This window comes from Phascolarctos cinereus, unplaced genomic scaffold (genome assembly GCF_003287225.1).
Source record: "Phascolarctos cinereus isolate Bilbo 61053 unplaced genomic scaffold, phaCin_HiC Scaffold_5;HRSCAF=322, whole genome shotgun sequence".
NCBI lineage: Eukaryota > Metazoa > Chordata > Mammalia > Diprotodontia > Phascolarctidae > Phascolarctos > Phascolarctos cinereus.
In genome coordinates this window covers 381,228,267-381,248,725 of record NW_027555958.1, presented here as the reverse complement: position 1 = coordinate 381,248,725, position 20,459 = coordinate 381,228,267, and the positions used below count along the sequence as shown (strand labels likewise).

The following is a 20,459-nucleotide window of genomic DNA, read 5'->3' as shown; positions in this document are numbered from 1 at the left end:
CTACTACTACTATACTACTACTACTACTACTACTAGGTTCCAGGCATTGTGCTAGGTACTGAAGATACACAGACAAAAATGCTACAAATCTACCCTCAAGAAGTTTATACTCTATAAAGGAAAAAACACATGCATATACATATAAATATATACAAAATATATCCCAAGTAAATCCACGGTAATGGCGGGGGTGGGGGGCACTGCCAGCTATCAGGGTGTGTCTGGAAGGGCTTTCTGAAGGAGGAGGAGGAGGTCGTGTTCGAGCTGAGCTTTGAAGGTGGTCCAGAGTCCTAAGAGACAGAAGTAAAAGAATACATTAAGTAGCAGAATAGGGTAATTAGGAGTGCCAATGTAAGAATTAGCCTATTCTCAGGCCAGGTGATCCTCAGAATTCCCAAGCTATTCTCTAGACCCTGCCTGACTCAATCACCATCCTCCTTTCTTGTCAAGGCATGGCATCTTCTGGAACAGAATCTCCCCCAAGCCTCTTTTGAGATTGCCCAGACCATCACTTTGTTGTGACTCCATTGGTCCAGTCTCTAAACTGAGGCTTACCTCAGCAGTCAAGAAGCGTCTAGGGTGCATGACTCATTTTTAGGACTTAGCCCATGTTATGCTGTAATCATTTGTTATCTCACTCCCCTATTCCACCTCACTTTCTTCCCTTTCCCCAAGGGAAAAACAAAGAAATGCAAGACAGGGTTGGAGTTCATCCCCTCAAAAATCAGGATAATTTACAAGAACACAGAGGTCACTCACAAAGTTCATACAACCTAGTCCCATTATAGGTGGGGCAGGCGATAAGAGAGTAAGCAAGGCAGCTGGAGGGAAAGGCAAAGAAACAGAAACAGAAGCTAGGAGTAGTAAGTTTATAGATACAAAGCTGGTCCATCCCTTCCGTTTTACAGATGAGGACATTAAGGCCCAAAGAAATAAAGCTACTGACCCAAAGTCCTACAGGTGGCAAGTAGCAGAGCTTAGGTTTCAAACTCAACTCCTCTCCTTCCCAATCCATCATCCTATCGGACCAGGCTTCTTAGTAAGGGTGTGGGGAAGGTCCCAGCAGAGAGACTGAGAGAGAAAGGTAAAGTTAAACAGAAAATGAGATGAACAGAGAGAAAGAGAGTGTGTTACTGGCTGAGCAAGTTGTGGTATATGAATGGAATGGAATACTATTGTGCCATAAGAAATGATGAACAGGCTGACTTCAGAAAAACCTGGGAAGACTTATATGGTCTGATGCTGAGTGAAGTGAGCAGAACCAAGAGGACTTTGTACACAATAGCAGCAACGTTATGCAATGACTAAGCATGTTAAACTGAACCTTTCTCAGCATTATGAGGATCTAAGACATCTCCAGAGGCCTCAGGATGGAAAATGCTGTCCACATCCAAAGAAAGAACTATGGAAGTTGGATCGCTCTCACTTATTTTTACCTTCTGTTGAGTTTTGTTTCATCTTTCTGATGGTTCCTCCTATTGGTTATAATTTTTACTTACAACTTCACTAATGTGAAAATCTGTTTAATGGGTATGTAAATGTAAAGCCTATGTCAGATTGTGCTCCGTCTTGGGGAGGGTGGGGGGGAGAAAAAGGGAGAAAAATTTTCAACTCAAAAGCATATGGAAAAAAAAATTAAAAAAAAAAAGTGTGTTTATAACACTTCATAGATTTAGGACAGACCTTATTGTCAACCTCGTATTTTTTTTAGAGGGTGAGACTGAAGTCCAGAGACATTAAATAATTTGTCCAGGGTCACACTGGTTATAAGCAACAGAGCCTGGATTTCTATCTAAAGAGAACAAGTGTTTATTAAGTGCCTACAGTGTGCCAAGAATCCTATAAATAGTATCCCATTTGATACTCACAAAAACCCTGGGAGGGAGGTTCTGTTACCCTCATTTTACAGTTGAAGAAACTGAGGCAGACAGCCTGAGTAAGTGACTTGCTCAGGGTCACATGTTCAGTCATTTGTCATGTCCAACTCTTCTTTTGTAACCCCATTTGGGGTTTTCTTGGCAAAGATACTAGAGTGTTTTGCCATTTCCTTCTCCGGCTCATTTTATAGATGAGGAAACTGAGGCAAGCAGGGTTAAGTGACTTACCCAGGGTCATATAGCTAGTAAATGTCTGAGGCCAAATCTGAATTCATGAGTCTCCCTGATTCCAAGCCCAGAACTCTATCCACTATGGTGCCACCTAGCTGCCTAAATCCTTTATCTTCAAATCCAATATTCTTTCTACTAAATGGTACTGGGTCAATACTTTGCTTGTTGGACATCTCTTCACCTCCGTTCAATCAGGTAGACTTTCCGAGTGTGAGAAGAATGACTATTGGTGCTGCCTTGAGGGGGCCTTATTCCAACAACAACAAAGTAATTTTCATTGGTCCCAGTGACTAAGAAAAAGACGTCTATGACAAGCCCTGATTTGTCTATGAGAAGTCAATCCCTGGCCTCAGACACTTACTAGCTGTGTGACCCTGGGCAAGTCACTTAATTCTGATTGCCTCAAAAAAAAGAAAAAGAAAAGAAAGAGAAGCCAATCCCACCACTGATTAGGAAGTTTGTGAAGGTTGGGGGGTGGGAGGGATGGTGGAGGAGGATTATTAGAGGGTGAATAGTAGAACAATCTAGAAAAGGAACATATTTTAGAGACATCTGAAAGTTCTGGACAAGACACCTGGGATCAGGAATGTGCTGGTAAATGTTAACCAACTAACTCTCTGAAGAAAAAAATCCCCAGTAGGCTTTTAAGTTTAATCTGTATTATTTTCTCCATCACTTTCTTAAGCCCAGACAATCAACAAAAGAAAAAAAAAACTCAAGCCCTGATTTGTAGCACAGAAATGCTCACATTGAACATTTAACAATTGGCTTTTGAGCAGGTACACACTCCCTGCCTGGGTTCCTCATGTCCCACCTACATTCCCTCCTCCATTTGCGGTTCAGTTTCCTCAAATGGGATTTAAGGTTGCCTCAGGAATAGAATAGAAGAGATGAATAAATTATGTCCATCAGGGTTCAAGGTTGATGAAGGGAAAGCCTGGAGAAGGAATTTTCTCCTTGTGTTCTTATGGGAATCATGGCATCTCGGGCTGTTAAGACTCTCAAAGGACCTAGTAGTATAATACAACTCTTTGATTTTACAAATGAAGAAACTGAGGCCCAGAGATGGATGGACATAGACTTGTTCAAAATAGCATGGCTAGACAGTAATACAGTTAGTAGTAGATCCAGTACTCAAAGCCAGGTGTCCTGATTCCTACCACATTATGTCGTCTCCTCAGGAACTGGGCTGGGTGGGGTGAGTTGCATATACTGAGCTCCTAGTTTGGGTCCTGGTACTCACTGCTCCTCATTCACTTATTCATTCAGCTGATATTATTGGGCACCTATACCATGCTACATATTCCTCAGATACATACATGTGGCCCTGGCCACAGGTACAAACTCCCAGAAAGTCTTTGCCTCTAAAGAGAACCTCTCCTTGCTTATTCTGGAGGTCGTAGGAAAGCCGTGACTCAGTTGAATTCTTCAGATAGAAAGTATTCCTGAACAGGGAATTAATGCCTGAGATTAATTAATTTGGGACTTTTATCTCAAAGATCTCAAAGCAACCAAACATGTATTTGGTTGAATGGTGGTTGTGTCTCCAGCAAGAGATCCATGTGAAGTAATAAAAAAAAAATAGAAGGGTGTGTACAACGAAGTGTTAAAATGTGGGGTAAGGATGATAGATGCTATAGGATGTTAGGAGAAATCAGAGTGGGTGGGGATAGTTTGGAAAATTTTCATTGGTAAGAAATGACTCCAGCATGCAATAGACTCTCAATCTTTTTCACTCCCAACCCTGGGAGGTCTGGAGGGTGAGGTTAGTAAATTCAGCTTAATAAATATTTGTTAAGTGGCTGTTATGTACAGAGAGCTCTGCTGGCTTCTGGGGTTTAGCTTACACAATGGCCATGGCCTTCACTGGGTGTGAGGCAGCTGGGTAAGTGGTGGAGTAGACAGAGCATTGGACTTGAAGACAGGAAGATCTGAGTTCAAATCTTGCTAGACACTTACTAGCTGTGTGACTCTGGAAAAGTCACTAAAGTGCTCTCAGTTTCAGTTTCCTCATCCGTAAAATGGGAATAATAACAGCACCTACTTCTCAAGGTTATTGTGAGGATCAAAAAAGATAATATTTGTAAAGTGCTTTGCTGGTTTTAAAGGACCATAAAAATAATATTGGTTTGTGTTGTTTGTTTCAGTCATGTTCAACTCTTTGTAACCCCATTTGGGCTTTTCTTGACAAAGGTGCTGGAGTGGTTTGCCATTTCCTTCTCCAGCCCATTTTACAGATGAGGAAACTGAAGCAAACAGTGTGAAGTGACTTGTCTAGGGTCACACAGCTAGTAAGTGCCTGAGTCTGGATTTGAACTCCTAAAGATGTGTTCCTGACTCCAGGTCTGGCTCTCTATCCCCTTTGCCACCTTGCATTGACATCATCTGCCCATTGACATCAAGAGCCCTGGGTTAATCTCTAAGCTCTCTAGCTGTGGAACATTTGTCAGCGTTCTCATCTGTAAAATGGATGATCTACCTCAACACTGTTGTGAAATTTAAATGAGCCGAATGCACAGAGCTATCATTGACAGATTTGAGTCATGAGGAGGAGAGGACTTGGATAGAGATAATTTGCCTCTCTCTGTGAGCTATATTACTAACCCTTCTCTAGATACTGGGGAGGCAATCAGTCAATCAGATACTTCTTAAATGCCTCTTATGTGCCAGGCAATGCACCACAGCAATTCGATGCCTACTGTATGCCAGTTAAGGCACCATAGCAAATAAAATGCCTACTATGTGCCAAGTAATACACCACAGCAAATAGAGAGTTGGCCTTGAAGCCAAGACCTGGGTTTATATACTGGCTGTATGACCCTGTTCAAGTCTCTGAACCTCTTAGTGGTGACAATCTGAGCCTAAATTTCAGAGGAAAAAGTCTTACCTTCATAGACAGAGTTTCCTATCCCAGGGAAATCACAGCTTCCTTCTCTATCCCTAATTACTGGGTACAGAAATGCTGGAGAGGCCAAAAAAGCCCTTGAAACAATCCTGATTCGAATTCTATCAGAGAAGTCAATTCCTCCATAAAAAAGTACATAACAAGTAATCTGAGACCATAGCAGCCGAGATCAGCAAGGTCCTCAAGCTGGCGATAAGACAGAGGTGGGGGGTTGGGAGAGTGCCTTTGCAGGCCTGGGGGACAGTCAGCCTATGTCAAGACTGGGAGATACAGTTCCATGAACAGCAAGAAAGCTAGCTTGGCTGGCCTACATGAAGAATAATCGTGCAGAGTAAGATTGGAATCAGGTTATAAAGAACCTTAAATGAGTTTTTATTTGATTCCCGGGGTAATAGGGAGCCATAGGAGATGAGTGAGCTGGAAAATAACATAGGAAAATCACTTTGGCAGCTGTATCAAGAGTGTCCAGGATCAGAGGGGTGGGAGGTGGGAGGAAGAGACGACAGGCAGGCAAATCAATTAAAAGACTAGTCCGGCTGAGAGTGATAAAGGTGTGAACTAGGATGATGGCCACATATGGGAGTAGAGAAGAAGAGTCAGTTATTCTATTACTCCAGTGACCACAGAGGAGAGGGTTTGGGGAGAATTTTAATTCCTTTTTTTCTGGGAATGCGGGTGGGGATAGTGTTCTCCACCAAAGTTTTTATCTGACTCCCACACACCCCAGCAGATGACCCTGGGTTCTCTAAGGCCACGGGAAGTACAAGCCCTGACAGAGTACTGAGCCAGTGATGGATAGGGTGTTTTTTAACAAAGGATCAGTAAGTGGTTCCTACAGCCTGGAATTCCTTCTGCTCTCCTCCTGTCTTGGATTTTCCTCTAACTTCCTTCCAAGCACCACCTCAGTGTAGGAACTATATCTTGCCAGGAGAGCGTGAGCTTCTTGAGGGCCTTTCTGTTTTCTGCTGCTAGCTCCCTAAGCCTGACACAGAGACTTGTAGTTGTCGCTGAATTGAATTCAAATGAATCTCCTGAAAACTGACCACAGGAGGAGAGGAGTCAGTTAGGTGTGGAGGGGGTGTGACCTGTGCTGTGGAGGTGTGTTAACTCCAGTGAAGTCATGACTCTTTTGAAATATTGAAATGCTGAGAGTCGTCACCTTCCTGTATTGCTTCAGGAATCCAACCAAGGTCGGATCCCCAAGAGGGTGGGTCAGCCTCTTACCTCAAAGTGAAGGAGTCTCATGATGTCAGAAGACAGAGCAGTTTGGGGAGTGGTGAAACCTGATGGTGTCACAAGCAGCTGGACTAAATTATAAAGTGGAGCAAAGTGTGTCAGTTTCTGGCCTTTCCTCCACGGAGGTCCAGGTTTTGAAAACCACCCCCCTGGAGCCTCTTGGTATTAAAGTTTGGTATTAAACCCTTTATTTGGAGTCTTTTCCTGGGAGGCCTTGTGCCCATGTGGTCTAGTGGAAAGAACTTTAGATATGGGCGCTAGATAGCTATTTCACCATGGGCGTGACTTGGTACTTTACCTCTCCAAGCCTCAGTTTCCCCATTCATAAAATTAGGGAGTTGGACATGGGTGGCCTCTGAGGTCCTTTCCAGCTCTAGATTAATGATCAGTTTAGAAGTCTTATAACTGAAGTTCTCATCCTGACCCCACTATTATAATAGTTGACATTTATACAGTATTTTGAAAAACATCTGACATATTTCATTTGAACCTCACTACAAACATTTGAGTAATAATAATAATAATAATAATAATAATAATAGTTAACATTTCTATAGTGCCTACTATGTGTTGGGTACTATACTAAGTGCTTTACAAATATTATCTCATTTGACCTTCACAATCCTGGGAGGTAGGTGCTATTATTATTATCTCCATTTTACACATGAAGAAACTGAGGCAAATGGGTTAAGTGACTTGCCCAGCATCATACAGCTAATAAGTGTCAGAGGTTGGATTTGAACTCAGGTTTTCCTGACTCCAGGCTCAGCCCTCTATCCACTGAGACACCTAGCACAAGTACTGTAGGTATTATTATCTTGATTTTACGGACAGGAATTTGAGATTCAGAGGTGTGTTTCTTAGTCACATATCAGTGTAACAGAAGATATTCAAACCCAAGACTTCCTTAGTACTATACCAACACTCTATCCACTAAGGCATGTTGCTAGCTACATGGCTCTAAGCTACTTAACCTTTTAGGGACTCAGTGTCTCCAAAATTATGCTTGTGAAATTAGGATGATTTATAAAGTTTTCTACTTCTAATAGCTAACAGTCTATGATTTACCCCTGAGGGCATATGGGAGAAAGCCTTTCATTCCTTTCCACAAGGATCTCCTGTCTGTCCCCTCCCCACTCTTCCTCCCCACTCCGCTCCACCCTGGGCCCCCTCAGGGCTCAGGTAGGGCCCCCTGCCCAAGTACCCAGGCAGCAGCTGGCCAGCTGACTGAGACTGTGACTCATTTCAGTTGTGGGTAAGGAGTTTCAGGCCCCCGTCCCCCACCCTCCTGAGCCCTCAAGCCTTTCTTAGGTGTTTACACTTGAGAGCAGGTGCACCCAGGTCATGCTACTGGCAGTCAAATGAATAAGATGGAGCCCTGAAGAGAGGGGGGCCCACTATGGACACTGAGATGTAGGCACTAGAGGTACCGAGAGGATGAGCTTAATGCCAAGGGCAGAAATGTGGGAGTCAGCAGCCAGAGAGGGTTAGGGACGCTGGCTTCAGAGGACAGAGGTAACAGAAGAAGCAAAAACACATCCAAGGCACTAGGTGTAAACTTCTCTGCTCCCTCAAACCCAGCACTGGAGGGAGGTCCATCAGACCTCCTGCCCCCAGGCAGGGAGACCTCTCCAGTCTCTCTAGGTCCAAGTTTCAGCCTCCTGATCTCCTGCTGATTTCTTAAGGCTTCAGTTGTTTCTGTTTCTAATCTTTCATTCTTCCCCAATATTGTCATTCACTAGTAGCTCTGAGATAGAGCCCTTCCTCTCCCCTCAGCTCCAGCCTTACAGCTAAGAATTCAGTCAGTGTAGGTAAGGGGTGGGGTGGTGGCCTGAACAGAGAGGAAGGGGGTGGTGATATTGCCACAGTGGTTTGTTTATCATTTAAAAGAGGACGAGTCCTACCTCAGACTGACCCTCCATGCCCTGGATGAGGAGGGGAGATAGACAGCTTAAGGTTTAGCAGAGGAGGGTGGGCATCAGAACTCTCATAAGGCGGTGGTGGTATGGTAGTGAGGCTGGGAGCTAGGAAGGTCCCTTTTCTCTCTTTTGCCGTTCTATCTCAGGCACCAACCAGCTGTATGATATTAAGTGAATCATTAACCTCTCTGGGTCTTAGTTTCCCCATCTGTAAAATTAGGGGGTTGAATAAGGTGGTCTCCAGGGTCCCTTCCAGCTCTAATGTTCTAGGATCTGGAGATTTCTTTGGCAGGGTGTCTGGTAATAGCAAAGGAAGTTGTTTGGGAGACTGGGACCAGAAGAGGGAGTACTTCTACTCCCTCTTATGACTTTAAAATCCTTTTATGACTTTAGATAAGCTTCAGGTATCCTAGTTGCCCTGTCTTTAACCACTAGAGTTAGGCCTCTCATCCAGAAGGTGGCAAGAGTTACTAACTAGTTGTGAGACCTTGGGCAAGCCATCTAATTTGATATCAAGGAATTTCAATCTGGGAAGAGCCTTGGAGAGTGTCTAGTCCACCTATAAAGTTGCTCTTACCTTTCGATTCATTATGTCAGCACTAAAATAGTACTTTCAAAAATCTTCTTGTAAGCAAAAATCTGGAAACAATTAACATGTCCTGTGACCCAACACTCAGGAGGAGCAAATTGTGATATAGGATATTGTTGCCCCATAAGAAATAACCAATATGGAGAATACCAAGAGATAGAACTTCAAAGTGATGCAGAGGAGTGGAAACACAGGAACACAGTCCAACTTTTTTTTTTTAGGCAATTGGGGTTACATGACTTGCCCAGGGTCACACAGCTAGTAAGTGTCAAGTGTTTGGTCTGAGGCTGGATTTGAACTCAGGTCCTCCTGACTTCAGGGCTGGTGCTCTATCCACTGTTCCACCTGGCTGCCCCCACAGTCCAACTTTGTCACTGCCTTGTTCTCTCTCTTTTTGTAAGATGTTGGAAATAAATATTTTAATTAAATTATCACATATATTAAAAATATTACAGACTAAGTAAATCTTCATTCTAAAGGATCTTTTGCAAATGAAACTTTCAAGTGATTCTCTATCAGTGTCTTTTTTTTTTTCGTGGATACACCATAGTTCAACTGTACTTCCCTAATCTACTGCTTTAGATGTATAGCCATCTGTAGATCTGAGATCTGAAAGAGATTTGAGACTGTTAGTAATAAGGTTCCTTTTCCCCTTATATTATGGCTGATTGATTCCCAGGCTCTGACCTGTTCTGATCTGTCAAGAAAAATATTCAAAGACATACTTTGGTATAACAAGATCAAGATTTTGCGGAAGTGAGATTTGAGTGCATGTATCTGCATGATGCACCTTTATTCTGTTAGTAGACTTGTATTTTGCAATGATCATTTCTTGCAGCTGGTAAACCCTTGCTTCATTTCCATGGCATGTAGCTGCAGTGCTGAACTATGAAAATAGTCCACCAAAACCTAACCCTTCATGACCCCATTTGGGGTTTTCTTGGCACAGATACCAGAGTGGCAAGCCATTTCCTTCTCCAGCTGATTTTATAGGTGAGGAAATGAGGTAATCAGGGTTAAATGACTTGCCCAGGGTCATATAGCTAGTAAATGTCTGAGGCCAGGGATTGGAACTCAGGGAGACACATCTTCCTCACTGCAGGCCTGGCACTGAGCAGACCCCTGCACTGAGCCAGAGGGAACCAATATCAACCAAGACCTTTCACAACAGATCCCCAAGCACGTGCTGATAAAGAAACTTCATTTCCACAGGTGAGAAGGAATGAGGAATGAATCCTAAAGGTGCAGTCTGGTGTGATCCACATGCCACACAATAGTTTCTACTCATTTTTTCTTTCTCATACAATGATTCAGAAAAGTCATCATCATTGTGAATTATAGCCTTTAGCTGCTGCTTTATATATTTGGCTACTTGCTCCAAGGAAAGCATGATTTCTTGGGATAAGCAACTCCCAAATCTTCCATGGTGTTTTTCAATATGATATCATTATTATCATTAATGAATTCATCAACATCTCACTTGGTTTGGAGCCACTGTAGAAGAATAGGAAGGTCTTCAGAAGACACAGTTCTGAGTATACACAGAATATAGCGGTCACACTGAGACAGTAGACGCTAGCCAGATCCCCTTAACCCCCAACCTTTTCTGGGCCCCGTATCTTAGGACTCCCCATCACATGCTTGATGTTTTTACTAATATGGACTACTACCAACATTTCCCAAACTCAACATTCCATCCATCTCTAACTGTGCCCCGCTCCTGCAGTGCCCTCCCTGGGAATCCTCATCTTCCTTCAGGGCTCACTCAGCCTAGGGGGCACCTTTCCAATGCAGCCTTCCCTGACCCCCCAAGCTGCCACAGCCTGTAAAGTCTCTCCTTTTTTATATTTTCTTGTACTTATTTAAATGTAAGAATGAAAACATTTTGAGGGCAGAACCTGTTTTGTTTTTGTCTTTGTGTAGGGGAAGGGACTGGACCAGAAGCTAGGTGGGGAAGTGGATAAAGTACCAGGCCTGCAGTCAGGAAGACTCATCTTCCTGAGTTAAAATCTGGCCTCAGAGAGACTAGCTGTGTGACCCTGGGAAAGTCACTTCACCCTGTTTGCCTCAGTTTCCTCATCTGTAAAATGAGCTGGAGAAGGAAATGGCAAACCTCTTCAGTACCTCGGCCAAGAAAATCCCCAATGGGGTCATAAAGAGTCAGATGTAACTAAACAACAATAAGGGGCTAGATCCTGGGATGTGATTTTGTTGGCATAGGGGACTGCTCAGTGAGAAAACTCCCTCTGCCAACACGGTGTTGCCATCATCTTCTTTGCAACAAGTTTTAAAAATTGGCTGAGAATACCAAGAGTTGAAATGACTTTCCAGGGTATAAATAGTAGTATGTGTCAAAAACCAGACTTGAACCCAGGTATTCTTAGCTTCCAGGCCAATTCTGTAACCACTATGCCCCATGCCTCCCATACTATGTGCCTTGTACGTAGAAGGCACTTAATAAATCTTTGTGAATTGAATTTTTAAATTAATTAAATTTATAATAATAAAATTTTTCTAATCCCTGTCCCCTTCATTTTACAGATGAAGAAACTGAGGACTAGATAGGTTAAATAATCTGCTCAAGATCACAGATATAGTAAATGAGGGGGTTGGGCTAGATTGGGTTCTTTTCTTTTTAATTGTATTGATATTTTTGTTTTACATTTCCTAAATTTTCTTCTCCATTCCTTATAACAACTTCCCCCCACCAAAGACAAATAGGAAAAATAATCAGCAAATCTGAACAATACACTGGGAAAAAAATATGAGAATATATAATATATATCTGAATATATATATAATATATAATGTGTCCCCTTCCCTCCCCCTCCCCCCCATGGACCTCCCGCCTCTACAAGAGGAAGACTGTGGGAGGTATTTTCTCATATCTCTTCTTCTGGGAGTCTGCTTATTCTTTTAAATTTTGCAAGAGTCACTTTCATTGCTTTGTGGTTGTCCCTTGTTCTTTCCATTTACATTGCTGAAGTCATTGTGTATATTGTTTTCTTGGCTTTGATTACTTCACCCTATATCAGTTCCACAGTTCTTCTTTCCATGTTTCTCTGTATTCATCATTTTCATCATTTTTTACAGCACAGTAATATTCCATTCCATTCGCATGCCACAATTTCTTCACTCGTTCCCCAATGAATGGCCTTCTATTTTGTTTCCAGTTCTTTGCTGCTACCAAAAGTGTTGCTATAAATAATGTCGATGTCTCTGAGTCAGACAGTTAATACACATTTATTAGGTGCCTACTAAGTGTCAGGCACCGTGCTATACCCTAGGGATACAAAGTGTCAAAAGGCACAGCCCTTAGAAGCTCACACTCCAATGGGGGAGATAATAAGCAAGCAAATATGTACAAACAAACTGTATACAGGATATGAGAACTTTCTTTATATCAACGACCTCTTCGGATTACATACCCAGCAGTGGAATCTCTGGATCAAAGGGTCTGGGCATTTTAGTCACTTTATTTGTATAACTCAAAACTGTTTTCCAAAGTGATTGGACTAATTCGAAGCTCACCAACAATGCATTGGAGTGCCGATCTTCCCACAACCCCCTTAACATTGACCATTCCTATCTTTTATCACTTTGGACAACTTTCGAAGTGTGAGGTTGTTTTGACTTTTATTGCTCCTATTATTAGTTATTTAGAAAATTCACATAGTTTCTTTTTCAGTTTGCAGTCCTTTTGAAAGATGTTTTTCATATCCTTTGATCAATTTAACTACTGAGGAATAGAATGGATTATTAACCTAGGATCCATGAACTTGTTTTTCTTTTTTAATACTGATAACTTTATTTTGGTATAATTTATTTTTTTTGTAGTCTCCTATATTTGATTTTTGGCATTTCAGAACATTATTCTGAGAAAGGGTCCATAGGTTTCATCAGACTACCAAAGGGGCCCAGGACACAAAAATAGGGTTAAGAAGGCATAGGTGAGATGATCTGAGAGGTTCTTCCCTTTTCTCCTGTTATCTAGTAAATGTGGTCCCTTCCCACCCAAAGTACAGTGACTATGATTAAAGTTGCTTTGAGATTCTTAGATAAGAGGTGCTCTGGGAGGGACCTGGGCCCAGGAGGGGGCAGGATGGAACACTCTGGTCGACATGCCTGAGTGAACCTGCAGATGTTGAGCAGGCTTTGAGGGGACAGCAGAGACAGGCAGGTGGAAAATTCCTTCTGGCCCTGAGCCCTGGCAACCAGACAGCAGCTGTGCTGGGCCTGGCCAGCAGGAGCAAGGCGTTCATGTGGCCAAAAAATACAATTCAAAACAAAACAACCCAATCCCAGGAAGTTCAAGGGGTGCCTGGTAAGGTCCCCAAGAGAATCAGAAAATGTACAATCCCAAACCCAGGCAGTCACAGGCGGAGGGGAGAGTAGGCCAGGGAAAACTCCTGTTTTTAAACTTCTCTTTTGTAATCTGGTACTTTCTCTTTGGAGGGAGTCCGAGCCATGAGTCAGAAGTGGTTAGGCTGGCCCCGCCCCTTCTCCTCTCCTGCTGTGCCCTGAGTCTCAGTGACCTGGGAAAGCAGTTGAATAACTGTAGGTTCTAAACTAACCAGAAGAATGGAAGAACATTAGAACAGGAAGGGATTGCCTCACAATAGCTCACATTCCTATAACATTTTAAAACTTCACCGCAACAGCAACGAGGATAAATATTGTTAGCATCCCCATTTGACAGATGAGGAAACTGAGGCTCAGGCAAAGCAACATGTCCAAGGTCACAGAGTTTGTAAGTGGAAGAACCAGAACATAAGCCAAAGTGTCCTGACTCCAAGCTGGCTTTTAGTAAATGGTCATTATCACTAATTCACTGGATGGAATGAGCTAATCGTTAGTTATCTGGACAGAAAGGAAAACAGCCAAACACCAGTACTCTGGACCGTAATGCTAACAACAACAATCCATCTGAATGAAATAAGACAAAGGAACCAAGGCATATTCTTAATCAATCTGCTATGTGCCAGGCATTGTGTAATTGTTTTGCATATTTGTATAGGGGGTGGGGTGGAATATAAAGTAAAAACAAAATGGTATCTGTCTTCTAGGAGTGTATGCGATGCGGTAAGGAGGAAAATACATGTACAGGTACAGGTGGTGCAGTCTAGTCAAGAAGCACCTACTAAGTGCCTGCTGGACTCCAGGCATTGTCCTAAATGCTGGGGATACAAAGAAAGGCAAATCATAGTCCCTGCACTCCTGAACCTCATATTCCAATGGAGAAACAATGGTAATAGTAAAAACTAGCATTTATACAGCACTTTCCAAATATTATCTCATTTGATTCCCACAACACCCTGGGAGACAGGTACTATTAACTATCCCCACTTTATCAATGAGAAAACTGAGGCAAACAGAGGTTGAGTAACTTGCCCAGGGTCACACAGCTGGTGAGCATCAGAGGACAAATTTGAACTCGAGTCTTCCTGACTCCAGGCCCAGCACTCTTGCCATGGCAAAAGCAACTATGTGTAAACAAGTTACGGATAAGGATAAGCTGGATAAGGATAAGAAGGACAAGCTGGAGGGAATCTCATAGTTAAGGTACCAGGATTAAGGGAGACTGGAAAAGTCTTCTTGCAGAAGGTGAGATTTTAGCAGAGACTTGAAGGAAACCAGGAGGAGATGAGGAGGGAGTGATTCAAAAAGTAGATGCAAAATATATACAGATGCCTTTGGGCAGCATTGTGGTATAGTGTATAGGGGCCTGCATTTCTAGTCCAGAAAACCTAAATTCAAATCCTTCCTTAGACACTTAATACCTATGCAAAACTAGGCAAATCACTTAATCTCTCTTGGCCTCAGTTTCTTCATCTGTAAAACAGGTGATTGGATTTAATGACCCCTTCCAGCTTTAAATCTATGATCCTATAAATACAAGGTAATGGAGGCAGAGGGGACACTAAGCAGGCGAGGGAATCAGAAAGCCCTTCCCACAAAGTGCTTGAACTGAGCTTTAAAAGAAGCTAGGGATTCTGAGTGGCAGAGGTGAGGAGGTAGTGCACCATTGGCATGAGGAACAGCATGTGCAAAGGCATGGGGGTAGGAGATGAATGATAGAGAAACAACAGATGGAAAGGAATTAGAGATCGTCATCTGCCAGGGTGGGTGGGGAACCTTCGTTCTTGAGGCCATTAGATCCTTGGGTGCAGCCTTTTGACCGAGTCCAAGTTTTACAGAAAGAATCCTTTTATTAAGGGGATTTGTTCTGTGAAGTTTGGATTCAGTGAAAGGACCCCACTTAAGGACCTGGGAGGCTACGTGTGGCCTCAAGGCCGCAGGTTCCCACCCCTGATATTCTAGCCCAACCCTCTACCCCTCATTGAAGAGAGCGGGATATCAGAAGTGAGCAACAGCAAGAAGGCTGGTCTGGCTGGACAGTAAAATGCTATAAAGCAATGCTTGATAGGGCTGGAAAAGTAGTTTTGAGCCAGTTTGTGAAAAGCTTTAAATGCCAAAAGGCATTTATTTCTATTAGATTCTAGAGGTGGTAAGTAGCCACTGGGGCTCTGAACAGGGCAGTGACAGGGGTGATCTTTAGGCTCTTATCTGACACTTTATCTTTCATACCTATCTCCTACTTTAGGCATTTCATTGCCAGATCCCCCACGTTGGAGCAGGACCTGCAGTGATGCGGTCCCTCTCTCTCTCTCTGGTCACCAGTCTAAGTGGTCAGTGGGTAACAACGAGGCCATGGAGTTGAGCATCTACGTATGCTGCTCAGCTTTCTTGCCTTCTGAGGCTCCAGACCTGCATACAATCAAGCTTGGTCACAGATGGGTGTCACTGGTTATATGGGTGACTGGGCCATGGAGCATGACTTCATGGGGGCCGCCTCACTCCCACTACTGGGAGGGCAGCCCACAGTACATGCCCTGCTAACCCTGCGTCATCTCTGCCTAATACAAAGGATATTGTCAGTCTCTGCTGAGCTAGAGAGGCTCCAAAGATAAGCCAGGGCATGAACCTATCTTAATGACAGCCAGTAAGCAGTTGCCTGCTTGGGGAACCTGACTACCAGTGACTCATTGACAGCCAGTCAGGAGGCCTGGGCAGTTTTATGTTCCTGTTCCCTAAACTTTGCCATTCCTGGTCAGGACATACTTACGAACTTATCATTTGATCATACTCTATGACTCCCAAAACTATATATAGACACATATACCTATTCTCTTATGGAAATATGGAATACTAGAATTAACAATTGTATTTTGAGCTCAAAGAGACCTACAGAGGCAGTGTGGTACAGTAGAAAGTGATCTGGATTTGGAGACAGAGGGATTGGGTTCCAATCTCAGCTCTGCTATTTACCACCTGTGTGACCCTGAGCAACTTTTTCAGGCCTCAGTTTCCTCAGCTGTAAAGTATGGCTGCTTTCTAAGAGCAAAGGATATGTACTGAGTGTTTCTTCCTTATGTCAGTCAACAACAAGGAAGACAGAATACCTTAAGAACTGGGCATTGATGGTGAGAGGATGAGTAAATGAGGCAGGGGGAAGAGGATGAGAGGGTCACTTCTGGGCACAGGAAAAAAAACAAACCCTAAATCCAAGAGCCCTCTTCTCCAGAGCCTTCTCCAAAGGCCCAGTCCATACATGAATCTCTACCTGTCAAGTATTCCTTCTTTTGATCCATATGTCCATCTGGGTTGAAGAGCTAGAGATGCTAGAGCTTCCTTCTCCTCCCTCCTTCCTTACAGAAGTGTGTCTCAACATAAAGATGGTACTCTTGGGACTGGACGGGCATGGGCAAGCATTCTGCTGCAAGTTTAGTTCCTGATTTGCAAAATGTGCAGAAACAATATTTCCATTTCCCTGCTGCTTTCTGGAAGCCATAGAAGTTAGGAGTTTTTAACTTTAAAAGGAAAGAAGGGAGGAAAGAAAGAAAAATAGGGAAATAAGGAAGGGAGTGAAGGGTGGATGGAAGGAGGGAGGAAGGAATAAGGATAGGAGGGAGGAAAGAACAAAGGAAAGGAAGGAGAAAGGGAGGGAGGAAGGAAAGAAGGGAAGGAAGGAGGAAAAAAGGAGGGAGGAAGGAAAGGAAGGAAGGAAAGAGGGGAAAGAGGGAGGAAGGAAGGAAAGAAGGAAGGGAAAGAGGAAGGAAGGGAGGAAGGGAAGGAAGGAACCTCTGTAAACAATGATAACCTACCTGAACTCATTTCTCAGTGATTAACATCAACAGTAACAATATTTCCACCCCATCCCAGTGATTCTGAATGTCCAGTTGCCAATGTTCAAACCCTATTTCTGTCTTCCATTGACCAATCTCTTATTCTCATCCCCCTCAACCCAACCTCCTCCAAACTTCCACTCTAGAGCTATCAGGCCTTTCTAGATTTGTGTTCTCTGGAATGCCTACTCCATAGGTCAGAAAGAAGATTCCATCTTAGACCCTCTTGCTTCTTCATAGCTCCATCTTCTTGCACTCACTGAGACCTGGTTCCCTCCTAAAGGCAGTTTCTCTGGCTACCCTTCCCAACACTAGTTAGACTTTTGCTCATTCATCCAGACTCACTATTGCGGGGGAAGTGGATTTCTCCTTGTTCCCCATTGCCATTTCTAGGCTCTTCCTTTAACACTGTTATTCAGTAACTTCTCCTCCTTTGAGATTCATTCAATAAATATTAACACCCAATCAAAACTCTGGCAGGTGTTGTCTGCAGACCTCAGAGATATTCCTTTCCTCAATTAGTCTATTGCTTAGCTAACAGTCTATCTTCCCTAACTCCTACCCTCAGACTAGGGGATTTCAACATACATATGGATATTCCCTCAAACATCCTAACCTCTCAATTCTTCAATTTGCTCATTTCCCATTATCTACTCCCACCTCAGCTTCACAGAGATCCTCATACCCTTGGATTTTGCTATCACCCACAAATGTTGCACAGTCACATTCATGAATTCAGAATTTCCTTTATCTGATTATAATATTTTGTCATTCAACCTCTCCCTCTAACTTGCAACTTTGAACCATGTTCTTCATCCTCACCATGATCCCTCAATTCTTTCCCAGGCTATGATCACCCTTGCACTGGCTACACTCTTTCCCCTTCCCCTTCTTGAACCCCTAATGAACCAGTTCAACTTTAAACTGTCCTCTTTTCACAAGTCCTTTGCCCTTTCAGCCTACAGAAGACCACACTCTACTAAACCTCAGCCTTAAATTACATCCACCATCTGCTGTCTTCCTTCCTACTCGCTACTGAATGAAGTTGGAAGAAAGTGGGAAATCACTCTGATTGGGTCCACTACAAGTTTATGTTACATAATCTCAACTGGACCTTCACTATGGCAAGGCAATCCTTCTGTACCTTCCTAATTAATTTATTATCCTGCTTACCACATTGGCTTTTCCAAACTTTTTCATCCCTCCTCAAACCTCTCATAGCACCCCTTCTTCCTACCCTCTCAACTGAAAACCTTGCCTTGTATTTCATTGAAAAAACTAAGGCCATTCACAGAGCTCCTTCTTCTTCTCTGTTCCTTATATTACATTATTCAATTGCCTTCTGCTACAATCTCCTTCTTCACCCCCATCTCACATGAAGAGGTGAACTTTCTTCTTCCCAAGGCAAACCTCTCTACATACACAAGTGATTCCATTCCATCCCCTCTTCTCCAGCAAATGGTGCTTTCTATTATCCCAATTCTCACTGATTTTCAATGTCTCCTTATCTACTAGATGCTTTCCTACTCCCTACACACATACCCATACTCCTATCTCCTCATCCTCAAAAAATTCGGTTGAGTCATTCATCCCCGATAGCCACCTTCCAATATCTGTCCTCTCTTTTGCGGCTAAATTCCTTGAAAAGGTTTTTTATAACAGGTATCTTCACTTCCTCTCCTCTCCCTCTCTTCTAAACTCTTTACAATTTGATTTCTGCTGGGATCATTCAACTGAAATTGCTCTCTCCAAAGTTACTGATGATCTCTTCTCAATTGCCAAATGGAATGGCCATTTCTCGATCTTTATTCTCCCAGATCTCTCTGCAACCTTTGACACTATTGATCACCCTCTTTTCCTCGATGCTGTCTTGTCTCCAGGTTTTTGGGATACTGCTCTCTCTGGGTTCTGCTCCTACTTCTCTAACCACTGCTCTGTGTCTTTTGGTGGCCCTTCATCCATGTGGGCCTCACTGCGTGGAACTTGGTCCTCTGTCCTCTTCTCTTTTCACTCTATACTATTTCATTTGGTAATTTCATCAGCTCCATGGCTTCAATGATAACCTCTATGCAGATGACTCTAAGATCATTTTGTCCAGTTCTAACCTCTCCCCTAACTCCCAGTCTCCCATCTCTGCCTTCCAGATCTAGAACTGCATGTCCTGAAAACATCTTAAACTCAATATGTCTAAAATTGAATTTATTATTTTCCCCTCTGAACCTTTCCCTCTTCCTACCCTCCTTATTACTGTTGATAGCACCACCATCCCCTCAGTTCCCCAGGCTTACAACCTAAGTGTCATCCTCAACTCCTCCCTCTCTATCAGTCTCCATATCCAATCTGTTAAACATCACTCATATACCTCCCCTTTTCTCACCTGATACTGACACCAGTCTAGAGCAGGCCCTCATCACTTTAAGCCTGGACTATTAAAATAAGCTTCTGGTTGATCTCCTTGCCTCAAAATCTCTCTCCACTTCAATCAATCCTTATAATTATAATTATTATACGAAGTTTGACATCTGTCAAATGTCACCCCCTATCAAATTAAAATCTTCCACCTGGCTTTTAAGGTCCTTTGTAACTTGGCTACTTCTAATCTTGTCACAATTTTTTTACCTTATTCTCTTCTGTCCAGTGACACCTGGTCTCCTTGCTCCTCCATGAACAAGACACTCTCTCTCCCTGTTGCTGGCATTTTCAGCAGCCATCACCCTTGCCTGGGATGCTATGCTCTCCCTCCTGAGCCTTACCAACTGGCTTCCCTGGCTTCCTCTAAGTTGCAGCTGAAATCCTAACTTCTACAAGAAGTTTTTCTTGACTCCCCCTTATTTCTAGCTCCTTCCCTCTATTGATTATCTCTAGTCTCTCCTGTATGTATCTGGTTTACACATAGTTGTTTACATGTTGTCTCTCTTGTTAAATTGTGAGCTCCTTCAAGGCAGGGACTAGTTGGTTGGGGTTTTTTTTTTTGCCTTTTTTTTTTATCTCTTGCACGTAGCACAGTCCCTGGCACAAAGTAGGCATTAATAAATGCTAGCTCAGTGACAGAAGGAAAGAAGAAAAGAAGGGAAGAGAAAGGAAGGAGGGAGGGAGGAAAGGATGGAAGGTGGGAAGGAGGGAGGGAAAGAAGGTGGGATAGAAGGGAGGTGGAAAGGAAGGAAAGGCTGGAGGGAAGAAAGAATGGAAGGAAAGAAGGTAGGACGGAAGGAAAGAAGGAAGGTGGGAGGGAGGAGAGAAGGAAGGAAAAAGAAGGAAAGAGAAAGGAAAAAAGAAAGAAGGAAGGAAAGAGGGAAAATAAGAGAGTTTTGAATTAGGTTATCTCTAAGGTCCCTTCCAGCTTTGAACATATGATCCTAAATTTAAGATCATATGGTCCAATCTCATTTTACTGGTGAGGATACTGAGGCCCAGAGAGAAGTGACCTGCCCAAGGTCACAACTATTCATTGAGTAACACTCTCACAATTTGAACCTAAACTGGTCATTTTCAAGTCAGTGATTGGTGCCCCATACC

At 43.0% G+C, this 20,459-nt stretch overlaps 1 pseudogene; it reads right to left on the bottom strand.

The window, feature by feature from the left end:
- Positions 1-210: 210 nt before the first annotated feature.
- Positions 211-18,533, bottom strand: LOC144457704 (uncharacterized; annotated as a pseudogene).
- Positions 18,534-20,459: the final 1,926 nt, after the last annotated feature.